Source organism: Limanda limanda, chromosome 16 (assembly GCF_963576545.1).
Source record: "Limanda limanda chromosome 16, fLimLim1.1, whole genome shotgun sequence".
Taxonomy (NCBI): Eukaryota; Metazoa; Chordata; class Actinopteri; order Pleuronectiformes; family Pleuronectidae; genus Limanda; species Limanda limanda.
The window spans coordinates 14454222-14471508 of record NC_083651.1 but is presented as its reverse complement, the minus strand read 5'-3'; the positions used below and the strand labels follow the sequence as shown (position 1 = coordinate 14471508).

Below are 17287 nucleotides of genomic sequence, written 5' to 3'. Positions count from 1 at the left end.
ATATTTCAATGCATTTATATTGCAAGTATGCAATTGTATGATGAAACAATTAAATGATCATGCCATTTATTCCTGTTTTACTTTGACCATTTAATCTCCCACCATTTATGTCCAAAAAGTTATCTAATTTAATATTTGTAATAATAACATTGCTAATATGAATTACAAAATGTTCAAATATACAATTTACACTTTCTTTGTCTTAATGTTCTGTTGTCACACTCTTCAACATCATTTTTCCTGTAGGCTCAAGAAGTTTTACTTTGAGGGTCATTTTTAAAAAGCACCAGGTATCAGTGGGTAACTTCACAGTTTCACACGCTTCCTTCTTCAAACTGAGACAATTCTTACATTTCAACACCAGATGGCGCACATAGGTCATACAGTCTGTTTAGTATAGTAGATTGAGCAATAAGGTCCTTTGAAAGCATGTGGGGTAAAAACTGTGAATAATGCTGTCACCTCTTTTGAATAATAATATTTCTCTGCAGAACTGTAGGCTAAGACATTTTCTGTGAAATTATAAATCTGTGATCACAGCCCTTAAAATGTCACCTGGGTTAGATCTAGTATTAATATGACCGTTTGTTGGATTACATAGGACGTAGTTTTGTAATTAGCATATTGTGTTTAGCAGGACAAACCTCTAGTGATGTAGGTCACTATGGAGAAGACATTATCTTCACTGTGTTTTGCGCATTGATTGAGTTTCACAGACCCATTCTCATCCGTCCCTTCTCTCCATCTGTCGCTTTCGTTCTTTGACGTATTTATTTGAAAATAGATGTTTGATAGTTCAATGGCCTCCTAGAAAAATGTTTTTTTCACAGATGGTGTGCGAGGACACATGCAGACTGTTATAATTAGAAGTTTAGATAAAAAAGGGTTTATTGATAACAGCCGTTTGCTGGATCTGGATGGAGAGCAGGTCAGGCCGCAGGGTTATTACTGTTCGCCAGAGACCTATGATTCATATATTCCTCTAAAGAAAGAAACAGAAATGTGGAAAAAATAATTTGTTGCACACTTACCATGTGTTACCTGACAGCAACCTAACAACAAACCAATGTCAAAACAGACCAAACAAAACGTAAAATAGTTATTAACAAACATGTGTTTTTAAATCGTATATGACTGTGATTTATGATTTAATTTTTACTGTTAATTGAATCAAGATTGTGTGGATAGACAAAATGAAATATGCTTAAGTTTTAATCAGTCCCAGATGTCTCTGTATGTCTGCAGGATTTATTCGTTACGATATTTTAGCTCCCACAGTTTGGTGTCATCATTACTCCTCAGAGAGATAATGTTTCAGTTGCCTTTACGACATGTTTGCAATTCTCCCTCCTCTGATTTGTTCGTCAGCACCTTGGCAAGTCCACTGAGATGTTGTTGTTTTATACAAGTGTGTGAGTAAGTTTCAGTGATTTATCAGGAGCTGAAGGCCGAGGTTTTTAAACCGCCTGTCTGCAGCGCCCGGTCTGCTGAACCCCGGCTCCCACAAAGACCCTCACTCATATCTCCAGAGTGGCTAAACAGAATCTGTCATTTATGAGTTTTTGCCCACGTCCTCCATTACTGAGGCAATGATGTAAACGCTGGTGGCACGGTGCACAAGCAGATATGATGTATGCAATCTTCGAGTGGGGTTGAAGCAAAGTAAGTTGGCGTTGCAGAGAAGTGGGGCCTCATGAGTCTCTGGGGAAGGTAGTAAAAAATCAGGCTTCAGGCTTTGACAGTGGTTTTGTGGAGCGGAGCCATAGCTGCGAGGGACCGAGTTTGATTCATCCGTCCGTACTGTACAAGCTCCGCAGGCTCCCTCTCTGTACAAAGCGTCTCTCTGATTCCTGTGGGTTGATAAGAAGATCCCTGCAGCTCGTTCAATAATGAGTCACTTACTGGGACTATATTTAGAAATTTACATGTGGGCCGAGAGTCCACGTCCACTGGACCGATGCACTGCCCGACCTGATTGACGTGTTTGTGTTTAGTCTTTAATAGGCCTCATTCTTTTTCCTGCAGACGCCAACAGGACGCATTCGTCACCTTTACTGTAAACAACTTAAGTGCTGCTCCCATTATTTCAGTCGAGCCCAGGCTCCTGTTTACTGGAGGTCCCCATTAAAGACACCTTTTTTGGGATACGGTGAAGGGGGACCGACTTCGGAATGTGACTTGCAATCATTTTTAAGATGCTATCAAGCTGCTCTCTATAGCTCATTGTTGGCATATTCTCAATTTAAACACACTCCAGAATAGGCCTATAGCAGAGCTGGGCTGTCAAATATAATCACATAGTTTCCTGATGACACTGACTCGTATAGAAACAGAATGAGAGGGGTTTTCCGAAAGCACTATAATATGAAATGTAAACAAGAACTTAAATATTCTTTAAATACATATAACACAGTTCTCACGCACTGTCAAATTCTCCATTATTCTGAGTTGTATGCATCTGTTCTTTATAGATCCTGTGCATTAATTTAATTTTAAGTCTCAACACTTTTAATTTGAATGGCACAGGGTGAAAACCCTTCATGGATTTAATGGCAGAAGTTAAAGAAATTATTTGGTTGATCAAGATACAAAAGTGTGTGGGTGTGTGTGCTTGTCTTTCCATAGTTTGTGTGTGTTTGTGATGACATTTTGACTGGTCCTCACAATTTTGAATGGTTGTTTGAGGGTTAAGTGTTTCATGATACTACATTGTTAGGTGTAGCTGGGATGGTCAAGGTTGTTTAAGTTAGGGTAAGGGGCTAGGGAGTGCATTATATAAATGAGTGTCCTCACAACTATAGAAAGACAAGTGTGTGTCGCGTGCGTATGTGTGTCTACTTCTTCACGGCTTGTGAAATACAGTGTTTGCAGTGTGATCCTAACGAGCTTGTGGATAAAAGATTTCTTGTTGCATGCGTTCCTGCATCTCATTCATCTGTGGAGACAATTAAAAAGCGTCTTTTCATCTGCTCTTCGGGACGCTCGGGAGCTGATGCTGAAGCTTAATCAATTCCATTCCCAGTCGACTGAATCAGTGTGTTCATTTTTCATACACATACAGGGTATGACTACATATGTTTGGAGTTTCAAGTTGCTGAACTGCTAAAGTTGTTTGATGTCCTTGTGTGAGTGTTCTTCTTTTAAAGCAACACCATGTAAGTTTTATTTAAACCTTAAGTTTAAAGTGCTGCTTTCATTCCCACTCCTCACCTTGAATACCTCCTTTTGCTCTTTGATCAGATACGATTAAACACCGCCATCTTGTGCATTTGGAGTCTTCACAATAGGGATCGGGAAATGGAGGTCTCATCATAACACACACTCCACTCAGTCTCAGCTGTCAAATAGATTGACAGCTGAGCAATGTATTTTAAACTGCAGCCAGCCACCAGGGGGCAATCGAGATGCTTCACTTTTGGTGAGTTGTCGTGACGCCCATCTTCATATACAGTCTATGGATATGATCTCCTGTGAGAAGGGTTTAACTGACTTATACCCACAGCTTAAATTACCACAAGTTTAAGAGTAATGCTGAGCTATAGCAAACTTAAAAAAAGTAAAATGAGGAGTCCCTTTAAAACTGTACTTATCTCCAAAATTCACAAGGACATTTTACAAATATTCTAACTATACAGTTTGGTGTATTTGTGACAGCACAGCTCTTCTTGTTCAGGGGATCATGGGCAGCATCAATCGTTCACGTGTGTTTCAGTTCAGTGAGTGGGACGACACATTTAGCGCTCGAGTCAACAGCTTGAACCTTTGTTTTTTTTTTTTCTCTGCACGAAAACCACTTACTGGCTGTTGCTCAGTCGAAGTTTCATAGCTCTGCATTAAACTAATATTTGTTTCCTCACCTCGGTGTTGCCACAGGCATTCAGGCCTTTTTGTTTTCACTGAGTTGGCAGTGACTTCACCAACGCTTTCACTCGTGTCCCTGGAGGTTTAGATTTAAACATTTCATAATGAACTGCTACACAGCAGTGAGTTTTCAACATATTTGAACTTGTCTAACAGTTTTTTGAAGTGTATCATTCGCCAAGTATTACATAATTATCTAGTAAAAAACATTCCAAGGTCTGCTTCAATTAAGAACGTATACGTACCAAAAAAACAACTACATTCCATTTTAGAATTGCTAATCTGCAGAGGAAATGCTGTGTTGATTACATGAGAAGGAATTCCTGTGTGTGCTAAGTGATCTTCAAGATGTGTGCATTTGTATTCAGAAGTATATGAGCTGTAACCTTGGGTAGGTTGGGCTCATCTGACCTTTAACCTCTGCAACAGAAAACAGGAACTGAGAAGACGTGCTGCTGCTCTTTTCCCTTTTTTTTCTTTCTTCCTGTGCAGTTGTTGATTATTAAGAATTTGGTTCGACTCCAAACTTTTCATGTATTATCTTGATTGAAACCTTCCGCCTGCTTCCTGGCTGCAGCTGACTCCGGCCTCCTGAGCAAATAGATAGCGATAAACCAGGCGTGCTTTGATGGTCGGAAGGAGAGTCCGGAACGTGTCCTTGCAGCCTCTCCCTTCCTGGGCTTTATGTCACCGTGGTCGGGGTCCATACGTGGGGAGGAAAGGGTGGGACGCATGCTACCTTTTCTGTTTTGGCTGGGTCAAGAAAAGAATGTTTGTGTACCTTTAAGATGCTCGACGGGGAAACAGGTGAGTATCTGACGGTGGGATGTGTGTATAGATGGAGGATTAAACAAGTACGGCAGATCTTTACATCCTTTACATCCTGTAAACTGTGATGTTATAGGTGGATGGAGCAGAGGGAGGTAGAGAAAGTGAGACAAGGAGAAAAATGATAGAAATTCAAACATTAGATCAGTTCAGAATAAACTTTTAGCTTGAAAGGCCGGTTTTCTGAGCTTTCTGTCTGTAACTGTTATGCTTGTCAATATGCAGCTGGACCTTATTAAACTGTTCACATCACAACTCCAAACACATCTGTTTGTATCACGCTACCACATAACATCGTGTTCATCCCTCACTGATCGGATTTAACATTTGTTTTTCCTTCTAGTCTCTTGTGTTCACATTTGTTGAAATATCAGCTTTCTATGCCTCTTAACCATGTTTATATCCTTGATTTTATAGATTGTATTGATTGGTGTTTGTGTCTCCTAATCCTATTCTAACACTTGGTTTTACTTTAATTATTTGTGTTTATTTATTGTAAGGTTTCCAAGACCCATCGCCTTCAATGATTAACCACGTAAAACTGAAACTTTGGACCCTGGAAAACTAAAGCTGAAGTCTTTGTTTGTGCTGCTTCACGTGTGGCTGCAGCTGCAGATTTATTTGAGTGTGTATTTGGATATCTTGTGTCAGATCATTAAAAGCACATAGAAATACTGACGGAAATCAGTCGACATATTCCCGCTGACAAATCTGCAAGTGCCATCAGCTTTACGTCCGTTATTTAAACAGCGTTAAATCGATTTGTCCTGTGGCTCGTATTCTTTGACTTGACCTCAACCTAACTGCTCTGACCACAACACACTTCAGAGCACTATAGTGGCTGGCATTTAACAGTAATAGCCTGTGCCCTCTGGGGAGAAGTGGACCCTTCCAAAAGACATAAATTAGTGGTTTACGATGGACAAAGTGTCACTTCAAAAGACCACAAATTGGACCACAGGGGTGCTGCTTCCATTTCTAAATGACCGGATGAAGTGATTAAAAAAGCCACACAGATTTATTCAGAATTTTTATTTATTTCAGACGTGTAGCCCACTGAGTCAGTTTACCTGAGGCAAGCTTACCTCCCGACGGATTTAATCTTTAATATGTGAAGATTGTGGATGCTGAAAGAAACCGGGTTTAATATGTTCTCACAACGTGTGCTCGCAGAAAGCAGAGTTATTTTTATGATAACAGGAAATCCATTTCTAATAAAACAGCCTTTTGAGCTAAGACAGTCTGAGATTTATTTATATATTATGTATTATATTTATTCATTCTTATTCAAGCTGGTATAATCCTCTATTTGGCATCAATTCCTTTGTGCTGAACTCCATGTTATGTTCAAATAAATAATGAAATAATGATGTCAAACAATTATTCCACTATATCCTGTAACTTTTTATCCTTTACTTAAAAGAGAGCAAAGGATAAAAAGGTTGCCCTGACAACTTTTAAAAACATGCATTTGATGCCTGTTTTATCTTATCTGGCAACAAATCTAAAAGTAAGAGGTTATTTTTCTTATGTGCAGATTGAACTTTACAGAGAATTTCTCTGCAATGAAGACACACACATGTGGACAAGCTCTTTGGCACAGAGAGTCCATCTCTCTTTTTTGAGAAAATAAACCAGTTGCAAGAAAAGAGTGAGAACAAAACTGCTGTATCACATGATCCCAGTAGGAGCATGAACCTTTACCCCATCTGGTGTCTCCAACAGCTGTTGGACCCACTGCGGAGAGCGCTAAAGAGCCGAGCAGCATCAATAATATTTTCTCAAAATCCTCGTCCTCACATTAAAAGTCATTCGGGGATTTCAACACTGCAAGAAAAGTAACACAGATGGAGTCACATGAACTACAAAGTCCAACATTGACACTGTGAGACGTTATCAGCTCAAACTTAAAATCCGTTTAACTGGCAGAGGAAACAATTCTGCTAAAGTTGAAGAGTATTTTTAAAATAAGTTTTCAATCCTCGGGAGATAAAATAAATTGTTAGAGAGTTGGCATGTTGCTCAGAATCTTAAAGCTGTCAGTGGACTTGACCCACAAGCCATGAAACTTTAGAAAGTTTGTTAGAAAATACTTAGGATAGAAGTAAATTTACTTTGTTACTCAACTTTAACTGTTTTTCACTCAGTTACATTTAGTTTGATACTTTTCACTTGTACGCCACTACATTTGTCAGCAAATATCTATCTATACACTACATGTTTACGAAGCATAGTTACATGTTCACAATGTTTTTTTAATATATTTGTAAAACTAATCAATAACAAGAGGGAATTGATCCACTGAGCCAATCAGAGCGGGCAGGTGACATTAGACTCCGCCTCCTGCAGTAAAACAATCATTGGTGAAGAAACACAGCCATAATGATGATGTAGACTGTTGCATTGTGGGAATAGACTACACTCGGGAGGTACTTTTTAACTTCTTCATAAAATTTTAACTTTTTAATACTTTGAGCATATTGAAAAGCAAGTCCTTACTTTTACTCAAGGTGAAAGGTTAATGTGATACTTTAACTTTAATACATTTTTGACTATTTATTTGTACTTTTACGTACGCAAAGAGTATTACTTCCCCCATTTAAAGGTGAACCCAAAAAATAATTAGCTCTTCAGCTGAAACTTTAAGTTCCTCTTTTGAAATTTGTTTGTTTGTTTTAGTATTTTTATTAGTCGAGCACATGACTCAGATAATGTCATGACTCAGATAATGTTTCAGGCTATTTCAGATGCAACCATCCATCAATAATAAATGTCAGGTTTTCAAAATAAGAGAGTTGTGGCTTTCTCTCCTGGTTCCCCGTTGTTTATCAAAGTAACCTTTGTGGTTTCAGGAGCTCTCACTGACATACTTTAATAACCACAGGGTGAAATTAATATTTATATAATAATAGTAATAATTCACAGCCATGTGACATGACATACTGAGCTATTGTGCAACACCTTGCTTTTTATCTTAAAAAAAGACAAAGGGACATGAAATAATAGCACCTCTGAAATGCAATAAACAGAAAATTTATGGAGGCCGTCTCTGTAAGAACATCACACCATGGATTCCTGTTCAACTCTACACCCTCTTCATTCTTGGCACTGAAACGTGTGTGTGGTTGCCAGGGGAAATTGCTCATTCCGTTATAAAAGAGACCCGTGTGAGCTATTCCATAGACTTCCATACACATCCTGACATAGTGTTGTCCCTCTGTCCAATTAACCTCACACAGAGAATGGCCGGAAGTGAGTGCAGGAGTGTGATGGGTTACGGCCCCCTCGAGACGGAGACCTTTGAGAGCACCTCATTAACGTCTCGACCATCGGAGTGATATCGTTTAGCCTTTAGATATCCTTAGAGGTATTTGCTCTTCTTTTATTCAGCCTTTCCTGCTGCTGGTTGGCAGCATAGAAGGATAATATTGACTTTACTGATGTGTTTTTGTTTGGTATGGGAATGCTCCAGGCTTTGGCTGGCGCTGGCCTCTTCGAGTGGCTTACCAGAGGGGTCGGGCAGATAGCCAGCATGTACAGTACAGCAGAGAATAATGGACTCAGCTATACTGGTCTGCTCATCGGGGGGGTGAAATCTCCTACACAAGCCACTATGCTTTGGGTTAGCGCACATGCATTTAGCCATAATACAATAACTGCGTTTAAGTCACGGCTGTCCATGAAATGCAAGTAAAGGAGTTTAAGAGATTTCAGCGATTAATGGAGCAAAAATTTTGGTTTCCTGAAGTCTGAGTGAAGTGAACTCCACAGAGGGATGTTCATGTGTAACATCGTCTTCCACAGGAGTCGTCAACTGGCATTGAGAAAGAGGGAGAGAGCGAGAGAAAGAGAAATGCATGGCCCGTAGCTGAGGTGCAAGGATCACCGGGCGCTCGGCCAGCAGATTTCACGAGCTGCTCTCCATCAACAGGAATGGAGGCACGATTAGGGAGTTCTACTATTAAAAAAAATAAAATATCCACGCAAGCCTTGACATATCTTTTTTCTTACTAATGCAGAAACTATCCAAGAGATGCTGGCAGGTTTGGCGAGGATCCACCCAGCCATGAAGCTTAGCAAAGTAACAAATCAATGTTGTTTTTCAGGCTTTGACAGGGTGTTCCCTGATTGGGTTATGTAAGGTCGGGCATGGGCGAGTAGAAGCTGTTAGAGCTTCATTAGGGTGGCTTTCCCAACGAGTAAAACAACCGTCCTGTGTTTATAACTTATTCAATTACATGAATAACCTTGAAACTTGAAGCTTAACTTTTAATATAATGTGGAGGAAACAACAGCTTGAGTACTTTCTATCTTTCTTCTAACTTGGATTATTTAAATCTTATTTTAGGAGTGGGAGATGAAATAAATGTCAATAACAATATCAATAATTGATTATTTCAATAATTAACAAATAAATTATCACAGTTTAATTTTCGTCAATAGCACTTTAAAAAAAACTCCAATTCTGATCGATTTGTTTATGCATTGTGCAAGTAGGTAAAAGTAGGAGATATAACACATCGGTAAAATACCTCAGAGTCTTTAATGTGACACATATTTTATTAACTTTTTTTCTCATTTTCTAATTTTTGGCCTTATTGCCCAACCCTAATTTCCCATATCATAAACATTTTTATTTAAAATTTTTGGCTGGTTTTGACCCATGCTAAATGTTTCCCAGACTTTGTACAACGCTAAGCTAACCGGCTGCTAGATCCTGCTATCGCATCCATAATAACCATTGTGATGGAAATTCATCTTGAGATTTGAAATAATGAAATTCTCAGACTGGAGTTGCTTTTGAGTCTTTATAATAAAAAGCTCTGCACAATTTATACAACAAACACGGGTGCTCAAAATTAAACAACTGGCCGCAAGTTAAAAAAAGCAAGGACTTATAAAAAGAGGCGTTTCACAAGACAATATGAAAAAAAAGAATACATGCCAGAACTAATACAAAGAGGTGCTTCATAAAACGTAATATGAAAAAAGATATGAAATCCTCCTCTGTGTCTATCTGCTGTGTCCGTCCGCTGTGGCAAACTTCCTGTTTGCCAAGGCCACAGCAGTGAGACACCTGGTCAGTTGAATTTTCCCTTACACCATACAATATGAGCGTGGTATAACAAGTTTGAAATCATCTAACACTGAAAAAATGAACATGCATCATGTCCCAAATGTCTATGTTTTAATTTGATCATTTATAAGACAAAAATAGTAAAGTGCTAAAATTGCAATACATAATGCAGTAGTAAATCACATTTAACCTTCTATAAACTTGAAATACTGAAACATTCCTCATGAAATTCATTATGTCATCTAAAAAAATACCCCTTTTGTTGAAAAAACACAAAAAAACGTATTTTTTCTCTTAAAAGGAATTCTAATGTTAACAGTTTTATTATTTTCATTTTGTTTTTCTGCTTCCACAATTATTAACATAATGAAAGTCTTGTTAGGAGACCACACACACTCTGCAATGTTTTCTAGAAGACCTGGACGCTATAAACAAACAAAATACCTTTACAAATGTAAGCTATTATGTAACAATGTGATGAAGACGAGAACAAGCAGTAACAACCACAATGGTGCTCTTGGTGACTTTGGTTTATCCCGCTCCGTATCTGTAGCTGTCAGGACAGTCGTGTAAATTTGACTTGTGCATTCCTTTTGAATTAAGACATTCATGGATCCCTGGCAGGAATTTCCCCTGCATGGCCCTCGCTGTGTTTTTTCTGCCGTGTCCCTGCCGCGCCTCTGGAGGTGAGGTAAAGTTCAACCACACCAAATCTGGAATCTGAAAGAGCATCTTTATTTTTCACAGATACATGATGTTTCTCCACACTGCTCTTGGCACTCGTGTCGGCCCAAAACTGTACAACACCATTAGATTCAAAGCCTCTCGCTATTAAGTACTTTGTTTACTTTGGACAGGCTCCTGCAATTATAATCAAACCTGTCTCTGTGTGTGCGTGTGCTTGTGTACTTTCCAACATTGGATCTCCCAGTCGTCACACACTCATCAGTGTGCAGTGCAGACACACTACAGGGCCCACGCAGGCCCAAACCCGCATCGGTAAAAGTGTGCAGTGACACATTGCCACATTAAATAAAATTATACCAAATTATTACTAAACACACAAACTCTCCTCTTTAAAAACCTTCCCTCTGGATGGCTGTTTACAGTCCGGAGGTGAAGGAGAGGGTTGTTTTGTTCCAGCAGCAATCACACAGACAAACAAATAGAGCTTTCTCATGCCATATTTAGTCTACTGCTGGCTGTTACGTCCAGTGTTTTTTGCTATTTATTTTTGTATTTTAAGTCCTCATAAGATCCAGGAGCAGATTCACTCTCATTTCATTTTGAAATGTATAATGCTAATTTGTATGTTTTATTACATTTGATCATCTCCTGTCTGTGCTGTCTGTAACATGTCTGTCTAACGGATGTTTCTTTTCTCAAACTGCAAACCAAATCAAGGGGAAAAAATAAAGTAACTTGAACCTGATTGTGGCAAGATTTTAGCCACACATGTTTTTTCACCATCTGCAGTGGGATGAGTTTTTCCAACAATGGGCAGGATTCAAACCAGACACTGCCCCACCTGCAAATAAAGGTCACATACAAACTCACCAAGACACAAAGTCCTCTTCACACTAGGAGCTTCTAAGCATTCTTGGACTTCGTAATATACTGACCTTCACAAGGACTGAATTCATAACCTCAAACCTTCCAAGCAGTCCTCAATTGACTCGGGGTCAGACAACAGAGCCTTTTTTCTAGAGCCTTTGAATGTTTGCCTTTTGGTGCTGGACTTTAAAATTCACTGCAGAGTGTGATGATGAACCCCAAGAGCTTAGAATTCAAGAGTAGTCCTTTTACCTCCTCAACTGTTTGAACGAAGACATTCAAGCACCATTTTTGTTTGAGATTTTGATTCATTCCCTGTTGATGTTGGACTCTTCAAAATGGAATGCTTCACACAAAGATCAAACCCCCAACCGGTAGCTGTAGACCAGCCATCTTGCTCTCTGATCTCACTGGTTATGCTCACTATTTTGTTTAAATCATAGACTTTGAATCTTAGACTTCAAACCATAACAAATAGCCTTCCCACTCAGTCACAAAGGTGGTCCCATTTCCCCCCCTTTTGGACATCATCACCTAAAGGAAATAGTCAAAAGTTCTAAGGAGAGAGTGCACCAGTCCTTGCTCAAATAGATTATTATATCAGGGGAAATCTTGTAACTTGTGAGATTTTATATTTATGTGCCTCGATTAACTATGAAGTCCAACAACCGAAGTGAAGACTCAAATGCTCTAGCTCATAAAAGGAAGATGAAAGACTGTAAATAAAAATGGAAATGGATCCTGGGAAGTCAAGCCAGAAACCTCCTTAATATTCTCTACTCCGGAAGAGGGTGACTCCACTGGCTGCAAAAATGTCAGTTTCTATAGAAGCCTATGAGAAAATGAGCCAAATTCTCACTTGATCTATAATGTCAGTAAACATTTTCCCTATGTGTTTTATGGTATAAATTATGGTCCCACCTAGAGTTAAAGAGACAATAAAGAATTCAAAGCGGCAGCTCACAAACCAATGAGTGATGTCACGTATGGTTGACACTTGACAATGACCCAATGGCTCATAGTGTTGTTTCTATTTTTGAAAATCCGAAATCGGAATCTCTGGTAACTTATTCAATTATAATCTTTGACTTCCAAAGGCCATACACAAAAGAATTGGGTCAGGGGCCGTTTGGACGTTTTGAGGTCAAAGGGTCAATCACTGTGACGCTCACTGAACTTTTTGTGACCAGAGATAAGAGTCAAAGTCTCCAAGAAACGAAGCTCAGGTGTGCTCTTTTAAATTGCTCAGGGAATTAGAGGACCACCAAGTGTTGGGTTTGATCCTCACTCGCTGCATAGTCCAACTCCTAGAGTAAACACACAGGCTCTAACAAATCAAGTCAAGTGTCTTTTCACAACTAGCTCAAGTTGTTAAAACAGTTCACTCGCTGAATTATGAAGTCCAACATAAAAAGACGAAAGAAATACGGCTCAGGAGTGCATGTCTGACCAAATGTCTGAGGTTGTTGGAAGGTTTTACAAGAACTTTGAGGTTGTGGGTTAAATCAATAATGCATTTAAATGAAACATAGATGAAAGTTTAAAGGGCTCTTACAAAGTGAATACACTGTAAAAAAAGAAAAGTTGACTCAACTTAAAAAAGTAAAGCAACCAGCTGCAACGCTTTTTTGAGTTGACCTAACTTAAGGGCTTGTGAGTTGTGTCAACTTAAATAATTAAGTTCACTCAAAATGTTATATAGAGTAGCTCTGAATGGTGATGTTCTGTTAGACTAACTTAACATCTCCATTCAGAGCTCCTCAAATCTACAAGTTAGGAATACTAGATTATATGCATGCTAATGATTTGAAAACATACATCAACAGAACTGGATAGTTTCAGTCGAGAGAACTTAAACTTAAACTTGAAATGCTTAGTTAACTCAACTTTGCTGCCCATCAGTTGAGCTAACTCAAGTTTACTCTATTCATACTGTTGTGGAAATTCAATAATAACACCAAAATTCTATAAAGAATCTGTTTATTAAGAACACAGGGGTTAACATTATATACATCCAATAACTACAAAAAAGGCAACATTGAAATTGCAGCAGCAGGGATGCTTAAGTGAACTTGGTAACATTATACAATTATTTTCAAAGATAGAATATGTAAACACATAACAAAGTGCAGAACCAGCTCTCAATACTTTAGCTATAATATAGAAAACAGTATGATTGACACTATGAATCACAAAACATGTGTTAGTCAGATACTTGAGGAAACCACTGGCCAAACCCAGCAGTGAAGAAAGTGCATCCATAAAAAACATGTAACAAGACACAAACGTGTTCAGTTGCAGAGATAACCAAATCCAGCACTTAGTAAACACTAACTTCCAATGGGAACATGGGATTCGTAGCAACACTACACAAACTTGTGTAGCTACTACTGAACTTGAAAACATATTTTGAGGAATAAAGTGACATGTCTATAGAAAGTGCATCCATAAAAACGTGTAACAAGACACAAACGTGTTTAGTTTCAGAGACAAACAAATCCAGCAGTTAGTAAACACTAACTTCAAATGGGAACATGGGATTTGTGTAGCTACTACTGAACTTAAAAACATATTTTGAGGAATAAAGTGACATGTCAATGTGTGCAAATATGTGCATTGAACACATGTCTATGTGTCATGGTATCGGGCTACTTTAACAAGTTGTTTTTCAGAGCCTGAACACGGGAAGAACACTCTGTGCCAAGGTTCATAAAAATCTTTTGAAGGGCCTCAAAAGTGTACCTCAACCCTTTGGGGTAGTCCAGGTTGAGGTTGTAGGTGCATCCAAAGAGAAGTACAATGGCTGTACTGATGTCAGAGATGTCCTCCACAACAACCTTTTCCTCGATGACAAGGGCAATGTTGATTGTTCTGGGCATTGAGTGAGCTCTCCCAACATCATCTTCAACAATGGTGACTATGCCAAGTTGAACACCTGCAACGGACGTTTCCTCCGAGTCTGTATCATAGAGAAAACAAACAGACATTACTTAAATTTTTAATGTTTTCATCACCACATTTATAAATAAATTATATACCCCTGCCCATGAGTAAAGTGACATGCACCTTTATGAGTTAAACTTTGAGTGCAAGTGACCACTGTTCAAAATATGAAGAAATTTCCTAACGACAAATTTAAGATGCATTAAAAAATACAATTTGTAAGGCCACCAGATAAATTTTGACCACCCAGATGTCATCAATTAATCCATGTGAAGGGATAATTTGTGCGAAATCTGGCATTTTTTTTCTAAAGGTGCTCTTAAAATTCAGCTGGTGTGCAGTTTAAAAGGTGTGGGATAATCCTTTGATTCCATAAGTGTTAACAATCCAAAAAGGATGGACAATATCTCACCCTGACAGTGCATATAAAATCGGCCACAATCCAAACACTAAAACTTGCAGCAAAATTTACTGATTTAAGGTTTTTTTTAGGTCAACCCTCATAGATTACCTCTTGATAATGTGTTTTTACTTTTATTGTTAAAGATTTCAGCCTTAATTAGGGATAACTACTTCTATTACATTAAAGGGAATATAAATAAGTGGTTTTATTGCATATTCCTATCAAATGAATGCGTTTGCTCCCTAATCAGAGATGTACTGGCCCCTTGTATATTTATATTGGCCCAGCTATTAAAAAAATGGAAGAAAAAAACTTCAATGGTATAAACCGAAGTATTCTTACCAGACATGTCTTCAGGACGTTGCCTGGATTCTCCCTCAAATAGAGAGGTAGACCTCGGAGAGCTGTGGCCTTCCTTTGTGCAAGCACATTGGTTGTCTGAAAGACACAAATAAAGTTAAAAAAAATATACCATGGCCTGAAAATAAAATCACACCACACCTATTCACAATTTATGTTAATGTCTGTTTGCAATGTGAAAATGCACTCTCAGAAAACCTTGATTTATCTCCTACTTGCATTACCTGTTCATCAAGGTTGTCAAATAGGGCCTTTAAGTCCTTTCCTAGTGTCCCGCTACGTGTTCTGTAAAGCTTTATCAGGTTTGAGGCGTGTGCATCCAAAGATGTGAAGAATGTCTTCTTTAGATCCACTTGAGTGATTCAAAAAAACTCAGCATATATCTAAGAGAGGAGAAATAACAGTATTAGTGTTAATACAGACTCCAATTACAGAAGGTGCCCACATTGTACAGTTATAAACTAAAAAGGTTTGCTACATCCGGAAGCTGAGCAGAATGGTGGAATTGGTAGAGCATTTAGGACATTACACATTATATAAAAAAAAAATCTTACCAACAGTAAACAGTAAACAATAAACAGTCACATGCTGCCTCAAATGAGTCCTTAGATGGGCTATGTATTTCTTTGGGGCACAGATGTCTTTAAAGTCACACAATTGACAAAAAAAGGTGACTTCTACTTCAGTTTTTCTGCTTTGTGTGTACTCTTGAAAGGTGGCATTTTAACCCACCGCTTGTTTTGAAAGTGCAGCAGCAGTCAGTGTACAGGCACGGCAGTGGCCAGAAGCGTCCCCGGTAGTGGCAAAGTCGGTAATGCTTGAGGAGAATATCCTGATTAGGGTGCGAGAACTTGCACTCCTTACACTGCATCCAAATCCTGTGAAACAAGGAAAACACATTTAGTTTATGAGTTTAACACCACCCAAATGAACAAACTCAATTTGGCTGAGGCAGAGGTAGGCAACCTTTACATCAAAAGAACCATTTTGCCCACTCTTCGCCCAAATAAAATTTGTCTGGAGCTGAGAAACATATTTGATAAGAAAGCTTATAAAGTTGCATTTATGAAATTATAGAACAATAAAGAACTGTTGACTTTTATAGCTATTTTTACCTGTTACAAAGGAAAAAACACCAAACTCTTATGAAGAGAAGAAAAATACAGAGGCAAGTGTAGGTGTACTTTGAAATAAATTAAACACAGAACTATGTAGGGCTATTTGAGTTACATTTCCCCATATTTGTGGGAAATGTATGTAATAAGTAGTTATTTTGAAATAAATAACACGTGAACGAGCTCTGTATGAAAGCTTAATTGTTAAATTCACCGTTATGCTAAGATTCAAACAGAAAAGACACCAACAGACGACACATACCCCAGTATACACAAGGAGAAGATCATCAAAATGTACCATTATTTTATTGATAACTCAACTTAACACGTTGGTAGTTTATAAACGTAGCACGGTGGTTTGGGTGGGGTTGGTCTACAGATAACTTAAAGTAAGCAAACACGTGGCTTTCACATGTAGCTGAAAGTTAGCAAACACGTGGCTTTCACGGGTAGCTAACAGGTAGATTTTATGGATAGCTTACACATGTAGTTTTGTAAACGTTGTGAATCATTGCATTCGAAAGACAACGGGTCGCAGAATAACCAGTAAAATAGCGGCGGGAGTCTTACCTAGTTAGTGCTGGAAGAAAGTGAGGAGGACACGCAGCCGTAGGACATGCGGTCGGAGGACATCAGTCGACAAAACTTGCCGTCGGGCGATATCAGGCGGCGGAACTTGCGATAGAAGGACGTGCATCTGATCAACTACACCCCAACATGTCCAGACAAGCCCACTCTACCTGAGAGCGCTGGGCTGGCGTCTCAAAACACGAGTGCGCAGTGACGCTGACTACGTCATGACGTCGCTTTCCGGACGCGGAAGCCACGCTGAAGCGCCGTGCAGCGCTTGCTCCAACATTAACCAACATTGTCCCATCATTAATCTTTTTTTTCACTGCACTTCTCCACTTCAATTATTAATTTAATGCCATCCATGTTGAAGAAGTTCTCCGCTGTTTGCTCCGTTAAATGTCGGCTGTCGAGGGTAAATTACGTATTCTCCACTCAAGCCTGTGTGGAGAATACGTAGCCCCACTCTCTCTTTTTATCTTTATCACTGCTTGTGTGGCTGCAGTGGATGGGCAGAGGGTGACATTTAATAATGTGGTTGGTAAAAGTGGTAAAATTAAAACTCCAAGACGACAG

General features: G+C 38.9%; 1 long non-coding RNA gene across 1 annotated transcript; it reads right to left on the bottom strand.

Moving 5' to 3' along the window:
• Positions 1-13283: 13283 nt before the first annotated feature.
• Positions 13284-16882, bottom strand: LOC133021672 (uncharacterized). The gene is made up of 5 exons (XR_009682969.1): positions 16712-16882; positions 15759-15904; positions 15251-15409; positions 15009-15104; positions 13284-14279 (listed from the first exon to the last, which is right to left on the bottom strand). It is a non-coding gene; the product is annotated as an uncharacterized LOC133021672 (long non-coding RNA).
• Positions 16883-17287: the final 405 nt, after the last annotated feature.